Raw genomic sequence first — 20,122 nt, 5'->3', positions numbered from 1 at the left:
CGCTCATCTTCTTCCAAAGTCATACTAACTCAACTTCTTCGACTCATTTCCTTAGCCATAATTCAACATTCTTATGTTCAAACTTGATAAGTGCTTCTCTGAAAGTACGGGGTGTAACATTATTCATGAGAAAAGCGATTAGAATCGGTTTGACGGATGTATGAAAGGACCTGATTGGTTGCGCAAAGGTTTGGAGTTAGTTCCAATGACCGCTGGTGATTTTTGAGGAGTTGTGCATTTATTTCAAGTAAGAATTGTTTGCTTATAGCTAGGGGACTATGTTTGTATTACCAGAAGGACTTATGGTTATTTTAGTAAACCACTTTCAAGGATTCGGGAGGTTTCAGTTCGAAATTAAGGTATAACAGGTTTATCGAGCTTTATCGAGGCTTGGGAGTGGACTTAATGATATTTTACCTAGGGAAACTATTTGGACAGTTATAACAGTTTACACCGGAACTTGGAGTTGTACCGAGGAGGTACGAATGGTTATGGGAAGTTTTTGAGATGCTCGAGTTGATTTTCTACGGAATTGGCATTCTCACAATCGATGTTAGATAATATCAGTTTTGATGGAATTGCTTAGAGTTTTCTTAGATACAGCAAAGATTACTTTAAGGCAAAAGGGAGTCATGATTGGGCTTCGGGCATATGTTTATAGATTTCTAAGGAATCTTGGTGCGAAGGACGACCTTGGAAGATGTGAAAGAGAGATTAGTAGGATCGAGAATATTTTATCGGTATAGAGTGGGCAATGGATTGTGGCTACATTGGAAGGATTGTGTTGTTTAGGTGATATTTGTGCAACCAATCGATCACGTTCAGAGGTGTGATTATAATCAAAATCAAGGAATTTGAGCAAAGTCTGTTCAACTACATGGGGATCATCAGTTGAAAAAATTTCATGTATTGAAGAACGAAAATTTGGGTCATTGAGTTAAGTTAAAGGAAGTTTTGACTGAAAAAGTGAACAAGCGGTACTATCGACGTATTTCTTGCCTATGAAGGCTTTCAAGAGGTTTATAGTAGAGGTTCCGTGGTTACCATCAGCCTTCATACTCTTCTTTATCATTCGAGGACGAACGATTGTTTAATTGATATCTAATGTAATAACCTATGTGGTCATTTAGGCTTTTTCACCCTTCCCCTAGCTCTGTTAGAGTAATTTTGACCAGTAAGGATGGGTGGTACGGTTCCCGAGGGAGTCGTGATGAAAATTGTTGGTTTTAGGAGCCCTTAAGTTGAATAAGTGTAAAATGGTTGACCAAAAGTTGAACTTTGTTTATACCAACCATTTTGGGAATTTTGTCGGTTCCATGAGGTCCGTAGAGTAGAATATAACTTGTTGGGGTGGTTCCGGTTCCCGAGGCACTAAGGAGCATTTTGGGTCTTTGGTTGAAAACTTGACTTTGGGGGTTTTGGGGTTTGACCGGGCCAAGATGACCTCCGTTTGAAATTCTAAGGGCACAAGTGAGTTCGTAGCGCATTCTTACATTGGTGTGCATATCTAGCTTGTGTCTGGGAGGTTCCGGGTGAGTTATAGTTGTTTAATCAGAGAGTTAGGCTTGAATTCAGAAATTGCTAGTTCAGTTGCTGGTGTTTTTACACCGACAGTCATTGTCTAGCACCTGCAGTAGTTGGTTTGCAAGTGCGAGCCAAGGATTTCTGGGCTTTGATTGCTCCAGCGGAAGGGTAAACACCTGCGGAAATAGTTACGGCCTGGCGAGTTTGATCATTTAAGTGAGGACAACCACCCGTAAAGGAATGTCCACGGAATATGAGTTCGTCCGGCTATAAAAGTGTCCGCATGGGCATAAATCGGAGAACCGTAAAATATCTTAAGTTCTAAAATGAGGCTAGGTTTCATAAGTTCTTATCTTAAGTTGAGAGCAAGCTTTGAGGCAATTTCAGAGGGATTGTTGATACTCCACTTGACGGTAAGTTTCTATGTTTTAAATTGTTCAATTCTACCTAGTTAACCCTTACTTTAGTCTTTAATGATAATTGGATTGAAGGGAAATGGGGCTTTTTGCCCTACAACCTAAGAGTGGAAAATATTGAATTTGAGGGACGCTTTGTGGGTAGAATTTGATGATACTATAAATATTGCTTATCTAGACCATGAGTTAGATTATTTTGAAGTCAATTTCCCATTTTAGCCTTATGGACCCGGGGTCGCTTTTTAGGGTTATTCCGAAAGCATAGCAATTTGTATGTCATTAGATTCGCAATCTAACGTAGATCAAATATTTTTTAGACTTTGAGCATTTGGAGGCAATCAGGAAGGGAAAGGCCCAAGTTTGCGGAGCACGAGGCTCGTGTTCGGCTTTAGCTTTAAGGTAGGTTATGGCTTACCTTTCTTAGACATCAATTAGCGAATCACATGTGACATATAGTTATTGACGGGGAAAGCATAATAGGCCTTCGGGCTTGGCGTGGAGGTGAATTCCAATTAGGTTGGTATGATTTCTGATTATTTAGGTTTGCTGTCATGCTTTATGTAACTAATAACATGTATTGTACTTGACTGCATGGTTATGATTATGCGGGCTATGTTCGCCCTAATTGTTGTGATGATGCTTATGAATTGTGAAAAATGTCAAAACTTATGAATTCCATCTCGTATTATTTGGCATTAATTACACGCTGATCCAGATTTATATTTGATGATTTTAAGAACATAAAACTTTTCCAAAAAGAAATCATCTAAAATACATACTCTTTTAAAGTACACAAATGACTCAACGACATCATCACTCTATCGACATCTCGACAAACATACCACAGGACAAAAACTTTTAAGAACATAAAACGCAAAAGTCTCTAACATACACGAGATACCATAATATAAGTACTTTGACTCGGCAACACTCCGAACCGAGATGGAGCTCACCAATCCAGCTTTGATAGCCCGGAAACATCCTATAGCCAACGTCTTCTACTCATCTATAGTATACACCGCGTGGCATGAAACGCAGCCCCGAAGAAAGGGGTCGATACGAATAGTGTACTGAGTATGTAAGGCATGAATAACATCATAGTAAGAAGTATAGAACATAACAGGGGATAAAGATGACCCGTACATTTGATTGCCTCTTAGGGCGGATACCATACATGCAACTTTAACCTTTTTAAATCAATATGTACATAAAATCATGGAAGACATCTGAAACATTTTAATGAATGTGCAAAGATAAATTAAAACATCACCACATAGGCCACAGCACACCCCCATCAATTGTGCCATATATATACACATCACAACAAAGGCCACAAGACACCCCCGTATATATATATACACATCACAACAATGGCCACAACACACCCCCCGTCAATGCCATATATATATATACACATCACAACAATGGCCACGACACCCCCGTCAACCGTATATATATATATATACACATAACAATGGCCACAACACACCCCCACAATCGTGCCATATATATATATATCACAACAATGGCACAACACACCCCCGTCAACCGTGCCATATATATACACATCACAACCAAGGCCACTATGCATATATAAATATACAAAGGTCACGGCGTCACCCCTGTCAATCAGTGCCTTATATATAAATAACAAAGGTCACAACGTCACCCCCCACCCTTGCCTTATATATACATGAAGAATGAAAATGAGTGCGTGCATAATCAAAATGAAATAATAGAGCTCTTTAATAATGTCACAAAATAGCCATATACATATATTATACTCATGGCATGCATAGGAGTTCAAATGAAACTATCGCTCTATCCCACCTTGGAGGAACAATTTATAAGGTGAGATCAACAACAATGAAATAAATCGAGAAAAATCATGAAATAGCTTAACATTTTCATATCATCGTTGAAATCATACTTGAGACCTTTAAGCATAAAATCATCCTCACGTAACCCTCATAAAACATTCTCATTTTTAACATCATAAAAAGCTTTAAGAGTTATAAACTTCTAGCTTTTGAAAACAAGGAGGTTATGGAAACATTTATGGAATCATACCATAGGAATCATGCCTTTGAAAGAAAGGGACGAGCCTTAACATACCTGGAAGCTCGCTTCTCGACTTTCCAACCTACCTCTTGTCTTGAAATCTACATATAAAACCATTCATTCTATTATTAGGCCCGTTGTCATATACTTATCCTAAGCCTCCAAATAAATCTTTCTAGAATCTGCCGAAATTTCGGCAACATCTCCTCTATTTATATGCCTAGCCCAAAATCTCAATTCAGCAACCAACAACAACAACAACAATACCAACATCAACAACAATATTATCAACACCAAAATATTCCATAAACATCCCACACGATGTTTTATCCAATTTTTCGACCCATAAATTCCTTATACGCTCATTTAGTAACTTTTCATCCGTAGATAAGCTTAAATCAATACTAATAAGGAAAATTCATACCTTTCACCCGCTAGAATTGCAATATCTTCGATTATCACCTTGAATCCAAGACAAGTTTCACCGCAATACGATAGTATAATCGCAACTACGCGCTGTCCAACCTTAAATCCGGAGATTATACTTAATTCGCGTTAAAATCTAGTGGATAGAAGTTGGGAGAATTTTCTAGAAGGTTTGGGAAATATTTGGAGAGTTCTTGGCTGAAAAATGAGGTTTTGGATCAGATTTGGTCCTTAAATAGTGGGTCAAATTCAGGTCGGGTCACTTAGCGATTCTTGTAGCGATCTTGTAGCAAGTCGGTCACTTGTAGCAAAGATCCTGTAGCACGCGTTTTTGCTTTGTCAGCCGAACTTGTAACGTCCATAATTCTCTACTCCGATGTCCTATCGACGAGTGGTTTATTGGGTTGGAAACTAGACTCGACGAACTTCATTTTAGGCTTTTACCTTGCTTCAAAACTCCTCATCTACTAAAAGATATTCTTTCTCCAAGTTGGGCCAAAATTACCCCTCATATTCTCTTCCAAGTTCCAACAAATTTAATTTCCTTAATTCACTTGCCCTTCAATCCTTCCATAGCTTACAATATGCACTTAAACCCTTATAACCATAAGTTAAACACATATAAGCTCACATACCTCCTGAACGGTAACTCGAATCTCCAACATACGAAACTACGGGGTGTAACATCCTTCCCCCCTTTAAAAACATTCATCCTCGAATGTTGTAGTTACAACTCCACGGCGTTTTTACTGATGTCTTGAAGTGACTGCCCTTCTCTTATACCCCGGTCGCCTTATCTTTAACATAGGTTGGTCAACCTCTTCTCGTTCTCCCTTAGCTCTTTATTGGACTTTTTCATAATGCTATAGCCTTCTGCTCTTATATAACTGAATGAACATTCAATTACCATTCTATTCCCGTCAAGGTGGCTTTGGTTCGCCAGGGCTATGGCTACTCGCCGACTCGCAAGCACCTCCTCTTACTTGCTTTTCAGTCCTCTACTAGTGGACAACTCCCTTGCTTGGCTATGGCACCTTCCTTGAGTCTCTTTTTATTTTTGAAGTGCTCTTCTCCACTTTGCCACTTTATAGTATTAGCCCGGAAGTTCGTAGAATGTCCTCTCAGAAGTACGAATCTGTTCTATTTCTAGAAGGCTTTTCCGTTTCCGAGATAACCGTGTCAATATGACTACACATTTCCCTTCGAATGCCTCTCAAGAACCAGAAATCCTTTGGCACTTTTGCAAACCTGCTTATTTTCCCCCAATTCACCTCCTTATTCATTGCTATTGCCCTCCAGTTCCATTTATCAAAATCGATCTCAAACCCTTTACCTTCGTCTTGTGTTCTATACTACATGTTCCATTTCTTCTGTATACTCGATGTTATTGCATCGGGCTTATCCAACACTAACTTTCGGAGAAAAATAATGTCAATTTGCCCTATCGTACTTGCCACCGAACTTCAATACTATGTGGTCAGTCAATACCTTTAACATATAACTTTATTGATTATCTTTACTGGTTAACATAACCACACATAAGCTATCGTATCTCTTTAGTAACACCTTACTTACCAAGTATCCCCAATACTATTCAAACTCGTCCTAATTCTGTAACTGTATACGTCTTCTCTCTCTCTATCCAGTCAGTCCGCCTCATCTTTCGCAATCGTTAAGAATCTCCAACCGTGAGGTTCACACACTTCTAATTTCCCTCAAGCTGTTCTAGTTCCTCATCCTTCTCTTATGTCTAAACCTGCAGGACTTCTTAGCATACTTCCCAGGGGGGTCACCCATCCTAGTACTACTCTAGCCCAAGCACGCTTAACCTCGGAGTTCTGATGGAATCAGGTGCATTAGTGCTGGTATGATCGCATCCATCCTACTGCGTGGCCTTTATCACGTGACCTAAAACAAGTTGAAGTTCTAACGGATCCCAAGAAAAATTCCGGTCATGCATCTCCCTCCGAATTGGAAAAGTTCCTCATGTTACTGACCACGCAAATGTTGTTTTAGTCTTTGGAACTCCCTATTACTTCTCGATTTTCCCATTGTCGGGTGTCATAATTTCTCTAATACCTTAGTCAGTCCTTGTGCTCGCACTCAAGCTTACTTGCTTCCCCCCTTAAAGGTTTTACCTTATGGTATCACTATATCCGAGTATTCCATTCGAATCCGTAGTCGTAGTCATTTCGTCATGATCCTTAACATCCTTCCCTTTTGTCTCCACATGCCCGCTTATTTTTCCTTTATTCTTTTCTTAAAAGTATCGTCCTATGGTACCTTTCGGAACTCTAAATCTCATGTCCTTTCCTGAACTCATTTGCGTTTTTTTTTTCATTTGTCAGCTTCCTTTTATTTGTCACCAATTGTTCCCGTTTCTTGAGCAACCATTTCCTCATTTCTTCTTATTGTATTTCCTTTTTCCATAAATACTATCCCACGTGATTATCTCTACTTCTTTGCTTCTTTCCACCCCTGGTCATCCTTTGCAGTCTATTTCTGTCCTTGGTCTTTTTCGGATCTCACTTCGATTTATTCTATTTAGTTTAACTCAAAAATACTTTCGTAGCTCACCTTATGTCCCTACACTCTTATCCTTCCATTAGTATCGAAATAGCCTAATCTTGACTGTTTTATCTTAACACTCTAACTTGCGTTGCCTTGTACTTTCCCTCAATTCATCCGTAATATCGTGGCGTATATATCCTTGCTTGTTATCCCACCTTTGGCATCAACTCTTCACTTAGTCCTTTCCCTCATATTGTATCACCTCATTATCAAAACCCTACTATTCCCCTTAATCCCACTCGTATATAATTATCTCAATAGCTTCGACCATAAGTCTCAAAATCAGTCCGTATCTATGTGCAGCAATACTCTTTAACTTGACTTGAACATATAGCCGATTCCATAATCCTTTCGATAATTTACTACCTTATTGTCTTCATATGACTCACAATACTTTACTCACTTGTTTTTATAAAACCTCAAATTGTACTATTGATCACCTTCCTTGCAGATCATTCAGGATATCTTACTTGTTTATCAATTTTCTTTATAATCCCAATAAGTCTCATTCCTATAAAGCCTTTAATATAACCCATCTGAATCCCTTTAATCTCAACTGAGCCATCTAAGAATTCCTTCTAGAGCAGTTCACAAGTATTAATTCAACATATTTCACTTACCATCCTGTCGCTAGGTTTCCCATTTCCCTTACTTCTGCAATGTACACATACTCACATGATTTAGCTTTGAGAGATTTTTAACAAAGCTTCCCTTGTAATTCTTACTATCCCAAACCTGCACACAACTCAGAAAGCAAGTCCAATGCCTCACAGGGCAACCGCAGAAATACAAACGATCCATAGTTCAGCTATACCAAATTCTTCTCATATATCAACACCAATAGACGGAAAACATACCTTTCTGATACGAGCATCAATCCTTACTAGTAACCTTAAAACCAAGCAAGCAATCACTTATCAATAATCAAGACATCTGGGGTTAGGACCAGGGATTTCATAACCTATGACATAGCTCTACGGCACGATCTAAGATAAGAAAGAAAGGTAACCATCCTAGATGTCCTGTAGCCTCCTATTTATAAATGTGGCGCGCTTCACACCATAAACAAGACTCTACTGGACACGACTTTGCAGACAACCCCTAGGACGAACTGCTCTGATACCAATTTGTCATACCCAATCCCGATAGGGCATGACGGGCACCCAAACCTCACTCGGTGAGTCGAGCGAACCCTTCCATCCTCTATCAAAACTTTTCATTTCAAAAACTTTTAAGAACATAAAACTTTTCCAAAAAGAAATCATCTAAAATACATACTTTTTAAAGTACACAAATGACTCATATCGACCTATATCACTCTTACCAATCGACATCTCGACAAACATATCCACAGGACACTTTGTCGCAAAAGTCTCTAACATACACGAAATACCATAATATAAGTACTCGACTCGGCAACACTCCGAACCGAGATGGAGCTCACCAATCCAGTGATAGCCTAGGAAACATCCTATAGCCAACGTCTTCTACTCATCCGTATACACACACGTGGCATGAAACGCGACCCCGAAGAAAGGGGGTCGGTACGAATGGTGTGCGAGTATGTAAGGCATGAATAACATCATAGTAAGAAGTATAGAACATAACAGGGGATAAAGATGACCCGTACATTTGATTGCCTCTTAGGGCGGATACCATACATGCAACTTTAACCTTTTTAAATCAATATGTACACAAAATCAGGGAAGACATCTGAAACATTTTAATGAATGTGCAAAGATAAATTAAAACATCACCACATAGGCCACAGCGTCACCCCCTGTCAACTGTGCCATATGTATACACATCACAACAAAGGCCACAGCACACCCCCTGTCAACTGTGCCATATATATACATCACAACAAAGGCCACAGCACACCCCCTGTCAACTGTGCCATATATATATACATCACAACAAAGGCCACGCCACAACGTCACCCCCAAAGGTCACCACGCACCCCCCGTCAACTATATATATATATACATATACAAAGGTCACAATATATATCCCCTGTCAACTGTGCCTTATATATATATAACAAAGGTCACAGCGTCACCCCCTGTCAACTGTACCTTATATATAAATAACAAAGGTCACGTCAAGACACCCCCAAACGTCACCCCCTTATATATAAATAACAAAGGTCACAGCGTCACCCCCTGTCAACTGTGCCTTATATATAAATAACAAAGGTCACAGCGTCACCCCCTGTCAACTGTGCCTTATATATACATGAAGAATGAAAATGAGTGCAGTGCATAATCAAAATGAAATAATAGAGCTCTCTGTAATGTCACAAAATAGCCATATACATATATTATACTCATGGCATGCATAGGAGTTCAAATAAAAACTATCGCTCTATCCCACCTTGAGGAACAATTTATAAGGTGAGATCAACAACAATGAAATAAATCGAGAAAATCATGAAATAGCTTAACATTTTTATATCATCGTTGAAATCATATTTGAGACCTTTAAGCATAAAATCATCCTCAACGTAATCCTCATAAAACATTCTCATTTTTAACATCATAAGAAGCTTTAAGAGTCATAAACTTCTAGCTTTTGAAATCAAGGAGGTTATGAAAACACTTGTGGAATCATACCATAGGAATCATGCCTTTGAAAGAAAGGGACGAGCCTTAACATACCTGGAAGCTCGCTTCTCGACTTTCCAACCTACCTCCTGTCTTGAAATCTACATATAAAACCATTCATTCTATTATTAGGCCCGTTGTCATATACTTATCCTAAGCCTCCAAATAAATCTTTCTAGAATCTGCCAAAATTCGGCAAAGATCTCCTCTTGTTTATATGCCTAGCCCAAAATCTCAATTCAGCAACCAACAACAACAACAACAACAACAATACCAACATCAACAACCATATTATCAACACCAAAATATTCCATAAACATCCCACACGATGTTTTATCCAATTTTTCGACCCATAAATTCCTTATACGCTCATTTAGTAACTTTTCCTCCGTAGAATAAGCTTAAATCAATACTAATAAGGAAAAATTCATACCTTTCACCCGCTAGAATTGCAATATCTTCGATTATCACCTTGAATCCAAGCCAAGTTTCACCGCAATACGATAGTATAATCGCAACTACGCGCTGTCCAACCTTAAATCCGGAGATTATACTTAATTCGCGTTAAAATCTAGTGGATAGAAGTTGGGAGAATTTTCTAGAAGGTTTGGGAAATATTTGGAGAGTTCTTGGCTGAAAAATGGGGTTTTGGATCAGATTTGGTCCTTAAATAGTGGGTCAAATTCGGGTCGGGTCAGTAGCGTCTTGTAGCAAGTCGATCGTAGCGACCTTTATAGCACGCGTTTTTGCTTTGTCGGCCCGAACTTGTAACGTCCATAATTCTCTACTCCGATGTCCTATCGACGAGCGGTTTATTGGGTTGGAAACTAGACTCGACGAACTTCATTTTAGGCTTTTACCTTGCTTCAAAACTCCTTATCTACTAAAAGATATTCTTTCTCCAAGTTGGGCCAAAATTACCCCTCATATTCTCTTCCAAGTTCCAACAAATTTAATTTCCTTAATTCGCTTGCCCTTCAATCCTTCCATAGCTTACAATATGCACTTAAACCCGGGTATTCAACAAGTATCATTGACATTCTAACAAGGAATAGAGATCAGGCCTTTCAAATACTATGTCATTCACCTAACTCGGTCTCTTTTCGGGATGATAAGAAAAATAATCATACACAAGGTAAATCCATCAAAAAAACATACTAATTCAAAATCTCTCTCTCTCTCTCTCTCTCTCTCGTATATATATATATATATATATATATATATATATATATATATATATATATATATATATATCGTAAAAAATTGATTCTAAAACAATATGTGTACGAAGGTGACCCTTCCGGAAATAATAATCAATACTTTGAATTTTCAACCTGGAAAACTCCTTGCAAGGGAGTCATAAACCAAGATATATATCCCAATAGGATTTTCCCAAATCTTTACTATACTCACATAATAGGTTTACAACTTCCTTGTCAAAACTATAAATTATCACCTATTTCTCTAACAAGACTCTTCTAAGCAACCTAGTTGCTTGGTGGATGGATATAAGTAAAAAGCTAACTAACAACACCTATTACACAATAATTACGAAGGTAAATAGGTGGGATAATTAAAAACTAGATAGATGAATCTTGATATGCTCGAGTTCTTTGTTGTTTGGAAAGTCTACCTATCCAACGTGAGTTGACTTGAGATCATGGTTCTCTTGTTGTTGGCAGTATTTTGCCGTTGTGGCTCGGATCCAATGCTTGATTCTACCATGTATATATAGTACTAGTTTCCGCCTTCAATGATTGAACCCAAGAAGGTTTTGGTTTCGTTAATTGTACTCGTAAACCAAACCTTCTTTGACTGCGATCTTTCTTACTTTTCATGTTTGTGAGTTGGCTTCATTTTCCTACTACAAGTCTAATTTTCATGTTTGCCAACTTACTGGATATTGTTGAATACTTCCATTACCGAAATCCAACTAGTCCTTACACTAACTAGAAGACTCAAGCATATTTCTTGTTGATTGTCTCAAGTACATTATTTGTCAAATCATCAAATACTTTAATTCAAAGCCCGTGGTGGTGCATTAGCGGTTGATGGGAACTAAAAAAAGTTCCTTGATATTGGCAAACTACGTCGAAACTCACGCATATATCTTGCGTGATATGATCTCTAGCTTATGTTTCATCTTCATCCTGCTCGATGAACTTCTTCCCCTTAATTCTTCTAAGATCTTAGCATATGCTTGTATGTTCTAACCTACAACTTTTCTACAACTAAGGCTCACTACACCAGGTTTATCAAATGTGGTCCTCAAACACACTAACAAACTGGTTTCTAAGCTCGGTGAGTCAAGAAGACTAAGTAAAAAGGATACCTAGCCAAAGTAGAATCAAGAAAGTATGAATGATTTCTTAATCTACTCTTGACTTACCTTCAAAAACTTATCGACCTATTAGCTTTCTAGGTTTTATCGAACCGTGATGATGAATGTTTTCCCTAAATGTGTTAAAAACTTTATTTATCTTAGGTCATATTTTTTTATCCTCATATCTCTAAAAAAATTCCTTATCTCTCCTCATCTACCGTTTTCCAATAGACTGCTCTTTTATAAAAAGCCAACTCTACTGCCTCACTATCATTTGTATCTCCTAAATCCTGGAATCGATCTATGATTATATGTGAATCTTCATCAAGGTATCGGACCATCATCAATATTTTATGGTCATGATTTGTCACTAACTGATCTATCGATGGAATGATGTCGGCACATGATTTGTATATATGAACTAGAATCTTCCCCTTTTAACATCATAAAACAAAAAACCAAGTATGAGACAGCGTAACAACTTAATCTAGTTAAAACCATACGAGGAATATTCACATGCACCAATTTAAGTCGTAAGATCCAAATCAAAAGATTGTTGCATATTATTCTATACTCCATAGTGGATAGATATTGAATGTGAAAACGAGGTATTTGGAGATTTAGGCTTGAATACTTGGGGATATAGACTCGGTTATTTTAAGATCATTTGTTACGTAATATATAAGTGAGTACATATATCCGCCTTTGTCTTGTACTCTTTGTTATAAATTTAGTTCACACTCTTCAATCATCCTTGTCTCTTACTTTCTTCCTCTCTAGAATTTATTCAAAGAAAATCACACACTTTTGTTTTATTCCGGTACCAAGTTTTTCTCTTGTTAATCCCTTTACCGCGATCGTAGACGCTAACTCCTCAAACCAACTACATATTATTGAGCCATCTTTTATACTTAAGGGCTGGTGAGAACAACATGAACTATGCGGGCGGCAAGAGTTAGATATATACAAAAACGGTCGGCAGAGGCTATACCAAAAGCGTATTGGGATGACTCTTGTCATGAGTACGTACATATAATATTTACATAACCTCGGCATAGGGCCCAGACATACCCATAATTTTTGTATCAAAATGCATATCAACACAACGGCAGAGATCTTACGGAAAGGGTTCACACGCAACAACCGCTGAATCGGGCAACATGAAAAAAAGAAGTAAGTGGTGAGTCCACTAACGGTCTATACGGAGAGTACCGAGTATCCACAAACAAAACGGACATTAGTAAAAATAATGTACCGAGTATATAAGGAAGGAAAGCATAAGTAAAGCAGTAATGTAAATACAGATAAGGAAGAGACGACCTGTAACTCTGAATGACGCTGAGGGCATAAGACATGCATACTTGCATTTAAAAATATACATATATATATATAAGCCACTGCGCGTGGGGCTGTAATATTATCTTGAAGCCACTCTTCGGGGTTAATATTATCATAACGTACCCGACTGAAATGTTGTACACAATTGGTGCCGTACCTGACTGACTATAGCACAGCTCGGTGTCATATAATAGCTACATATGTATATAATGCATGAGTGACGCATGAAAAGCCATCTTGAACCTTTTAGAGTGACGTAAGGTCGGTAAACCTTTGACGTTATGCGAGCTACCTCATTAACATATGATATTTTAAGAATCAGGAACCATCAACATATGACTCACATGAGAAGCCAAGAATAAGAATATAAACATGGTCATAACTCAACATATGTTTCCATAGAAGGAACAACTTGCACATTTTCTTTCTTCTAAGAGTAGAGCATTTATTGGAAGGACATTAGCTTACATTACGTTCATCGAATTCGAGAAAAAGAAGGAAAGGGATGAGCTTTACATACCTTATAATGTACTGCCCAGCCACAATCTAAGCTAATCCCGCAACTCCTTAGTCTACAATAATAGAAACGATACTATCGTCACGATACGACTGTTATAATTATTGTATTGGAATGATACATTTTTTTTTCTATAACAAACTGGGCAGCATCTCCCCTATTTTCTTAACATTGTGCAAGTTTGGGAAAATTAGAAAACAGCCAAACAACAATAATATTCCCAACAAGCTCTTTAAACAGTTCAACAATCACAACAAGCAGCAAGCTCGGTTAACAAACTGTAGTTTTGAACCCCGTCTTTCTTCCAGAACTTGTTAACAACAGAAAACACAATATACTAAGTTTATTCCATGAATTTCCAGACACAAAATACCATAAGGGGGTCTTCAAAACAAATCAACAAACAACGACAATAAACTACGATTTCCGATTTAATTTCAAGGGTTTTCAATCATATGAGCTAGCCATAACTCCAACAAGCTTAAATTCACAAGGAGAAGTTAAATATTACCTAAAACCACTTGAAAATACCTCCAACACGAGCTGGAGCAGCTCCCAAATCCACCACAACAAGAAGAACAAGAAACTCACTATCACCACAGGATTCCCGGCGTTTGATTTGCGCTGTTAAACTTTGAATTTCCTTTGGGATGATATAATAACATTTAGGGTCTGTTTAGGAGAGATTAGGGTCAGATTTGGTCAGGCATATGAAGTAAAATGAATAGGGCGCCATTTCGGTCTTTAAATAGAAAGTTCCACTGCCTCATTTGGGTCCCAATTGAGCTGCCTGTACAGTCTCGCGAAAATGAGAATATCTCTCTACTCTGACGTTGTGTTGACTAACAGTTTAATGTGTTGGAAGCTAGACTCATAGACCTTTGATATATTTTTGTGGATCACCCTGTAACTCCAAGTATATTGGGAGAAAAGCTTAGTGATATCGGACCCAAATTTCAGTAGAATTATGAACGTAACTTGCGATAACTTTTGCCGGCTTTTGTTTTACAACTTGCTGACTTTGAAACTTAATGTAAGAACATTATACAATTCAAATACCTCATAACATAATCTTCTTGGAATATTAAATACTCCTTGTATTACCCCAAAAATAAGGGTTATAACATTGGGCCGTACCTCCAATGTACGGACCGTAAGTCACTCCATAAGTTGGAAATTTCGCAAAAATTCACTCGCTTTGATTCATTTAACCTCTAATCCTTCCAACACATACTAACCATGATCTTAAACATTTATAGCCTTATAATTAAATCTTTCTTTGGCTTTTTATTAAAATAACTTACGACGCAACTCAATGACAAAAACAAGGTATGTACAGTAAGAATGATAGTTTCTTTTTTCTAAGCAGTCTGTATGTTCTAAGTACATCAGTAAACCAGTTTCTCATATGAACAGTTTAGTAGGAAGCAAGTTTGGTTCTTCCAAAAGCTAATGAGAAAAGACTCCTAGAATTATTATCATATGTGTGTTTATGTATGTTATATAAGAATCATTTGCATTTGCATCATGTTCATTGTATGATCAGAGAGTGTATGCCATATGGATGGATTATGAAACACATAGGTGCATAGTTGTTCAGGGATTATATGCACTATGGATGGACTATGAAACATATAGATGCACAGTTATGGTCGACTAAGAGCGGTATAAAGAAGAAACACGTAGTCCAGCGTAAATACAAATGGATCATAACTACAGTCTATGAAATGCATAGGTACCACCTCCGATTGGCTCATATTCATAACATTGCATTGATATTATATGTTGCATTCCATTTGGCCTAGTATGGTGTAACGACACCTAGGTCGTTATGGGGGGTGACTTAGAACATTAGACCTCCGTTTGGAATTCTGAAGCTGCGGGTACGTCCATAGCATGTTATTATGTATCTGTGCATGTTTTGTTTGTGTCTATAGGGCCTTGGATTGGTGTTGGGACTTTTGGGTGAAAACTGGTGCAAAAACCTGAGCTACTGGTCAAAATAGACCGCTGTAGCGGGTGAAGGCCCACTGTAGCGAGCTCGTCATAGAGAGGAGAGGGTCACCATCACGGGGAAGTGGGACATTAATGAGGTCCGCCATAGAGGTATCTTTCTTGCTATAGCTAGAACGCTGCAGCGAGGCTTTGACCGCTGCAGAGCTCGATGCGAGGCAGAATAAGCGTTTTATATTCTTTATTCCTAACTCATTCTCCACATAACACCCAAAGCAGTTTCCAAGAACTGTTGTGGAAAAATTTTGAGGTTAGGGTTAGAGTACTCTTGAAAGGTAAGTCTCAACCCCTGACTTTGTTAATTCCATCATTATGTTAGATTCCAGGATTAGTTAAAAGTCTATTAATGGTGAATGAAAGGGCTAAAATTCTAGAACATTAGAAACCCTTGAGTAATGAATGAGTTGTTGATTTTATTGTTGTTTAATCATCTAGGAGTATAGATTATCATTTCCTAGGAGGAGAACTTTTCTATTTATGGTGAAACTTGCTGAATGAGACCTAGAGTTTCATAAAGATGATAACTTTAAAACTGCTTGTAAAAGGGTCGAATTGATTAGAAAACCCATAAATGGGAATAATATGATGGTTTGGGGTTGATTTTATGATGAATTCATGCTTAGTGGTAGTTCACTCAATTGAAAAGGGTAGAATGTAGTTGGGTTCTTTTCCAAATTGTTGTGCTGTTTGAGTAGATGATTCGAATACTCATATATCACTATGTTTCTAGACTTTGAATGTGTAGAAGATTTGCGAAAGGAAAAATCTATTGCGGAGTGACTACTTTATTCCAGTTCGGCTTTGAGGTAGGTTACAGTCAACTTGAGTTAGACTTTGATTAGTTGATTGTATGTGTTACAAAATTGATAGGAGAAGCATGATTAGGGCTTCAGACATAAAGTGTGGTTGGTAATTCCTACAGTGTGATATTGATTGATTAATTATGTGATGAACTGATAAAGAAGGATTTCATAAATACTCTTCTTGTTGACTTGGAGAAATCCCTTATTCATGTTGTTTGATGAATTGATTCTTGAGTCTTGATATTACTTAAGACATGGTGACTTGTGTTCCTTGATATTGATTTATTGATTGTTCACATTCCTTACTGATCATGGAATGGAAATACATTGTGATGAGAAAGATATTATAAATATAAAAATGCACATTTGACAAGGGGTGAGGATGTGGCCTAATTTTGGGCTCGTGATCCGAGGTCAGTTTCAGAGCGAATGTACATGGACACCATGGGTCCCCTGCAGGTCATGGCTAATGGTCAAACACTACCATTTAGGATGTGTGTACGGATATGTGACAAAGTTGAGATAATTTGTGATATACGATTGTGTTGGGCGATTACATGGGTTGAGTTACGCTTATTGATTTCTCCTTTTGTCAATTTACCTTATTCCTATGTTGGCTGATATTTTAGTGTTGGATGATTTCTGTTGATAGTTTCTTGAGGTTATATGTTGTTGTGCCTATCTATCTATCTTATTGATTATGTGATTGTATGCATGATACTAATCTTATCTTATTGATTTTGTGATTGTATGCATGATACTAATCTTACTCGGCCTATGATATCTATGGGTACAAAGTGTTTGTACTGATACTACCTTGCTGCATTCTTTTGAGTGCAGATTGTGATCTAGAGACATCTACGAGACCTCATATTTAGTGTGAGGCCAGTTTCTGCCAGATTCGAGGGTGATCTCTTATCCATGCTAGGCCGCCTGAAGATCTTTCCTATTTTAGATGTCTATTTCATTTCAGACATTTATATTATTTTTAGACAGTTATTCATTCTTTAGACAGTTATGTTTTAGAGTCCTTGTACGATGACTTTTGGATTTTGGGGTTGTAATCATTAGACTTTCGTAGATTTTATTTAATTATGGAATGACTAGGCATTTGGAGATTTTTGTTATCTGTTATATCTTTGAATGTTTTAAAATTGGCTAAGTAATGTGGTAATCGTTTGGATTTTTGGTTAAGTAGATGGTTCGCCCACTAGGGGATTTGTGTGGGTGCCACTCACGACTGTTTGGGTCGTGACATATGGCATACATGTTCTATAGAAAGTAAAGAAATAGTCTAATGAACAGTGATCCCAAGTGTTACAGTGGGCAATCCCAGAACGTCGCTCCACATAGCGACCTAAAGATATCATCAGAAAGGCTTTAAAGAAGATTCAGAAACACAAGAGTACCGTAAGATTTAATATGTGCTTCCATAGGGAGTTTCAAAGCTTCAGTTGTACTTTATTGATTTTCCTTAGGTTATTTCTTTTATGAGCTACAATTTACTTGTATATGGTTTTCATTTCTGCTTTGCATACTTAGTACAATCTTTCTGTACTGACATCCCTTGGTCGGGGACGCTACATTTTTTTTGTTTCATATTATTGGTTCAGATATATATAGTTTGGTAGACATCCTTGCTAGATATTTGTAGACGCTCAGCGACATGTTGTAGGTTCCATCCCTATCATGGGATGAGTCTAGTCTAGAGTCTTCATGTATACAGATTATGGGTTGGTCGGGGCCTTTTCCTTACATAAGTATCAGTATTCAACATTGAGTATTCGTAGAGGCTTCATAGATAGTATAGGTGGGTTCATTCATATTCAGTTGCATATTATGGTCTAGGCCACATTTATGTTCAGCATTTATCTATTGATGTCGTTTGTTTTCGAAGTTAAGCCATGTGATGTGTTACAGCTTCACCGTAGTTGCACGTAAATGCTAGTCCATCTCATTCAGGTTTGAGGGGTGACAAAGTGGTATCAGAACAGTTCAGTCCTAGGGTGTCTATGAAGCCATGTCTAGTAAAGTCCTACTTATGAGTGTGTTGTGTGCCACTCTTATTATTGGGAGGCTACAGGGCATTTAGGGTAGTTACTCTTCTTTCATATCTCAGATCGGGTAGTAGAGCGATGTTTTAGAAGGTCATTTCTCTTTATGTGAGTATGACTAAGGCGATATGTAATCATAAAGTCCCTATTTGATCATATATGTCTCATCTATGAGAGCAATATGTTAGATTCTCCAGTTCATGTCCAACATTCGAGGACGAATGTTACTTAGGGGGGTATGATGTAACATCCCGTACTTTTACATTAAGATGCATCGTAAGTTAATTCGACGTAAGCTCAGAGAGAGAGAGGTTATTTTTATGGTTGCAATGTTAAAGTCTAGTTAAGGTAAATGAGATTCATAAACGAATGAGATGTCAAACAAAGGTAGACGACCTACCAGCTTCACCTCTTGCTTAGGCATCCTATGTGCTTGAGCTACTTGCTTACCCCTCCTACTTGATTCAGCTATTTACGTACACATCCTACTTGCTTGAGCTACTCACTTCCCATCCTACTTGTTAACTAAGGATGACACACATGTTTAGAGGAAATCAACAAATTTCTAGGTTAAATGACAAGTAGGTGCATCACCTACTTAAAATGAGTGGTCCAAATAAAAGGGAAAGAAAAAGGTAAGCTGGGGCAGCCCAACCCCAAATCTTCTCAAGGCCCCCCCCCCCTCCACCGACACACACACACATATAGACACACACACACACGATCCCTTGTGAAATTGTCATTTATCTCCTTTCTCCCAGAAAAATCTCAGCCGCCTGTTATCTCTCTTCTCACTCTCTCTCTCTTACACAGATACACACACACGTTTCTTCTCCACCAAGGAAACTGCCATGGAAGCCTATCTTTTTCTCCTTCATAGCTCAAGCTGTTAGGTTGCACGACCTACTTCTTATTCTATGCGTAACTAATTTTCGCCTAAGGATGGAACACGTTGTTGTACCTATTCTATGCTAGCATCTTTGCCGAATAATAAACTACAGGTAAGTAAAGGACAAATGATATTTACTTGGAAACCACCATGCTCAAAGGGTGATAAAAACCACAACCTACAGACCTACAGGATTTCCCCAACAACTTCACTACAACTGAGCCAACTACAGATTAAGTTACACTCTCTGCAACCTAATCCCTACAATAGCCTTGCTACCCAACCTCTGACTAGTAAACTATCTTCAAGTAGTAAACTTCTACTTGAAGTTACAATATTTGTATCTACTTTAATGTGTTACGCCTCTCATTTTCATCGTAAGAAAGTCTATGGCTCCCTATTTGTGTATACCCGCAGTACGGAGATTAGTACCTGAGTTCGCAAAATATTAAGTGCCTTACCTCGCGTATACCGCAGTACAAGTATATATTCCTCACAACACGATAGGATTAGAAGTTAAAAGAATCGAATCAACGTGAATTGGAGCGACTCGGGAACGAGAACCGATCCTCTTTGACGGTGCA

General features: G+C 38.0%; 1 pseudogene; it reads right to left on the bottom strand.

Annotated features, from left to right (window-relative positions):
• Positions 1-6,180: 6,180 nt before the first annotated feature.
• LOC132046188 (5S ribosomal RNA) lies at positions 6,181-6,306 on the bottom strand (annotated as a pseudogene).
• Between the last annotated feature and the right edge of the window lie 13,816 nt (positions 6,307-20,122).

This window comes from Lycium ferocissimum, unplaced genomic scaffold, assembly GCF_029784015.1.
Source record: "Lycium ferocissimum isolate CSIRO_LF1 unplaced genomic scaffold, AGI_CSIRO_Lferr_CH_V1 ctg9759, whole genome shotgun sequence".
Classification (NCBI taxonomy): Eukaryota; Viridiplantae; Streptophyta; class Magnoliopsida; order Solanales; family Solanaceae; genus Lycium; species Lycium ferocissimum.
Note: the sequence above shows the minus strand (reverse complement) of the source record. Positions and strands in the feature narration are given on the sequence as shown.